Here is a 3281-nt window from a genome sequence, read left to right as displayed (position 1 = left end):
TCTTCTTATATGCACACCTTGTCCAGGGCCCCATTGAGTGACAAGACCTCCTCATCATCCTCCTCCTGGCGCTGGCCAAAGTGACAATAAACAACCACAGGAGGATGCTGGACAGTGAGGTGCTCTGCAAATGTGGGGACTATTTCTGCTCCTCCCTTGTATCAAGCATCCAGACATAGTTGCACTTGGCGATGACCGCTGGTTTTCTAGGGAGCTTTGAGGAGGAGTGGGTGCTAAAAAGGGTTCTGGCCTCAGTGTCCCCCTCTGGATCCCTAGTTTGGACCCTATGAGCTCCACTCCAGAACCAGTTATTCTTGCTTTCTCGTCCCCTGCACTCACCTGGATCTTGGATCTCGTGGCTCCTCCTACAAGGCTGGGGGAGGAGCCTTTAGATGAGCCCGCCTGCATCCTGGAATTCAGTAAGGCCTCACTGCAATGGCTAGCCAGTTCTCTTTGACTCCCTGCTGGCTGGAGGTCTTCCTGGCTGCTGCTGCTCTTATCTGGGGCCCCTGCCTGCCTGCTCTCCCGAGGGAAGTGAGGGACCCCAGCACCATCCCTGGGGTCTCTCCTTGGTCATAGCTGTTGCTCACTGCAGCTGCACTGGAGGCTGCTGCTGCTGTCGTCAAGGAGTAGGAAGAGGAGGACTGGTGTGGGACGCTGTGGAGGGGGTTTCTGGCTGGACTGAGTGACTTTCCATCTTTGCTCCTGTGGTGGTGGTAGATATCCCCCTTTTGGGGAGCTGGGGGAGTGGCGTGGAGTCCTCCCACTCACCCATCTACCCCCCCCCACCACTGCCTCTGCCCCCTCCACCGACCACCACCTGAACCTGTTCGTCACCCCTCAATACATAGAATCATAGAATCATAGAATCATAGAATATCAGGGTTGGAAGGAACCCCAGAAGGTCATCTAGTCCAACCCCCTGCTCGAAGCAGGACCAATTCCCAGTTAAATCATCCCAGCCAGGGCTTTGTCAAGCCTGACCTTAAAAACCTCTAAGGAAGGGGATTCCACCACCTCCCTAGGTAACGCATTCCAGTGTTTCACCACCCTCTTAGTGAAAAAGTTTTTCCTAATATCCAATCTAAACCTCCCCCACTGCAACTTGAGACCATTACTCCTCGTTCTGTCATCTGCTACCATTGAGAACAGTCTAGAGCCATCCTCTTTGGAACCCCCTTTCAGGTAGTTGAAAACAGCTATCAAATCCCCCCTCATTCTTCTCTTCTGCAGGCTAAACAATCCCAGCTCCCTCAGCCTCTCCTCATAACTCATAATACAGCTGCTTGCTTCACCTTTCTCAAGATCCTTGTCAAAGACTGAGTTGTACAAGTGTCCCCCTCCCAGGTGCATTTGGCTGGTGGGCTACCCCATAGACAATGCTTTGCCCACAGACCTGCCTGCAGCACTTTGCCCCTGTTTCCCTTGCTGCCCACCCTGCCCACCCCTTGTTCCCCATTTTACTCCCCCCTGCCAGGCCCCCTTGGAAGTTCTGTGTTTGTTAGGTTTCAGAGTAACAGCCGTGTTAATCTGTATTCACAAAAAGAAAAGGAGTTTAAAATAAAATAAAAAATATAAAACTTTTTTATAGTTTTATTGTGTCACTGAAACTGCTGACTTCCGCCATCAAAAGTGGCTTTGCAGAGTGTCCTCCTCCACTGTTGCTGCCTTTTGGTGAAAAAACTTGGCAGTGTAGAAAAGGTCTAAGGAACAAGGATTGGTAACCAGTATCCACACTCATGTTTCCGACTGGTGAAGCACAGCGCACCATAAAATATGCAATTGGCATTAGTGGGGATAGTTCTTTGCAATTCTTATCTATGAATAAGGAAAATGTCATTTTTCAATGTGTGAAGATCAACCAATTTGCTTCATCCATCAGAATATCCCCCAGTAGTTCATGTAGTGTCTCATATTAACAATGTCTCTCCATCCAGGCATTTGTTATGAGACCATCACCCTAGGCCTGGACACATACAGGAAGTTGGGGGAACATATGGTATATTCAGAAGATATCGGTCAGCATCAGCGTTGGACACCTTCTCCCCTACTCCATGCCAGGTTCCAACACAACTGACTTCACCAACCCTTCCACCTTCCTCCTGCTGGGAATTCCTGGCCTGGAGGCGGCCCACGTCTGGATCTCCATCCCCTTCTGTGCCATGTACGCCATAGCCGTCTTGGGGAACTTCACTATTCTATTCATTGTGAAAAGCGAGCCGAGCCTGCATGGGCCCATGTACTATTTCCTCGGCATGCTAGCTGTCACCGACCTGGTCCTGTCTACGTCTATCCTGCCCAAAACCCTGAGCATCTTCTGGTTGAATCTGAGGGAAATAGATTTCAATGCCTGCCTCACCCAGCTGTACTTCATTTACTGCTTCTCATGGATGGAGTCTGGGATCTTTGTGGCCATGGCTTTCGATCGCTATGTGGCCATCTGCCATCCCCTGAGACATTCCACTATCCTCACAAACCCCGTGGTGGCCAAGATTGGCCTGGCCATGGTGCTGCGTGGTGGCATGTTCATACTGCCCTATCCCTTACTGGCGAGGCGGTGGCCATACTGCAAAACTAACATCATCCCCCACTCGTACTGCCAGCACATAGCCGTGGTGAAATTGGCCTGCGCAGACATCCGCATCAGTAGTTACTACAGCCTCTCTGTGGCATTCTTTTTTTTTTGGTCTGGATGTCTTTATTATCATCATGGCCTATACCCAGATCCTCAGGGCCATCTTCAGCCTCCCCACAAAGGACGCCCGGCTCAAGACTTTTGGGACTTGTGGCTCGCACCTCTGTGTCATTTTAGCCTTTTACATCCCAACTCTCTTCTCCTCCCTCATGCACCGGTTTGGCCACAATGTGCCCCTGCATTTACACATTCTCATTGCCAACATGTACCTCCTTGTGCCCCCCATGCTAAACCCCATCATCTACGGGGTGAGGACTAAACAGATCCGGGACAGGCTGCTCCGGCTCATTATTCATAAAGGGGCCTAAAGTTTTCTCCTGGTGCTCTGGGTCTCACACTAAGCTCTGAGAAGAGCTGGCTGCTGACATGGTGCTGGGCCCTCTTCCCTGAATCACTGAATGCACAGTCAAAGTGACATTAATCCTTTCCTGGCCTTACTGTGCTGTTTCAGTGGGACAAACTGGGGCATCTGTCTACATAGAACTCATTAACTCATGGAGTTTCCTCCTTTCTAATTTTAAGTAAGCGGACCCCTGTGGCCCTGCCCACTTCTTTCACCAAGGTCCCGCCCCTGTTGCTCACTCCT

General features: G+C 50.7%; 1 pseudogene; it reads left to right on the top strand.

The window, feature by feature from the left end:
• The first annotated feature begins 2054 nt into the window (after positions 1-2054).
• Positions 2055-3003, top strand: LOC142072166 (olfactory receptor 52E2-like; annotated as a pseudogene).
• Positions 3004-3281: the final 278 nt, after the last annotated feature.

The sequence above is a fragment of the Caretta caretta genome, chromosome 1 (assembly GCF_965140235.1).
Source record: "Caretta caretta isolate rCarCar2 chromosome 1, rCarCar1.hap1, whole genome shotgun sequence".
Taxonomy (NCBI): Eukaryota; Metazoa; Chordata; order Testudines; family Cheloniidae; genus Caretta; species Caretta caretta.
Note: the sequence above shows the minus strand (reverse complement) of the source record. Positions and strands in the feature narration are given on the sequence as shown.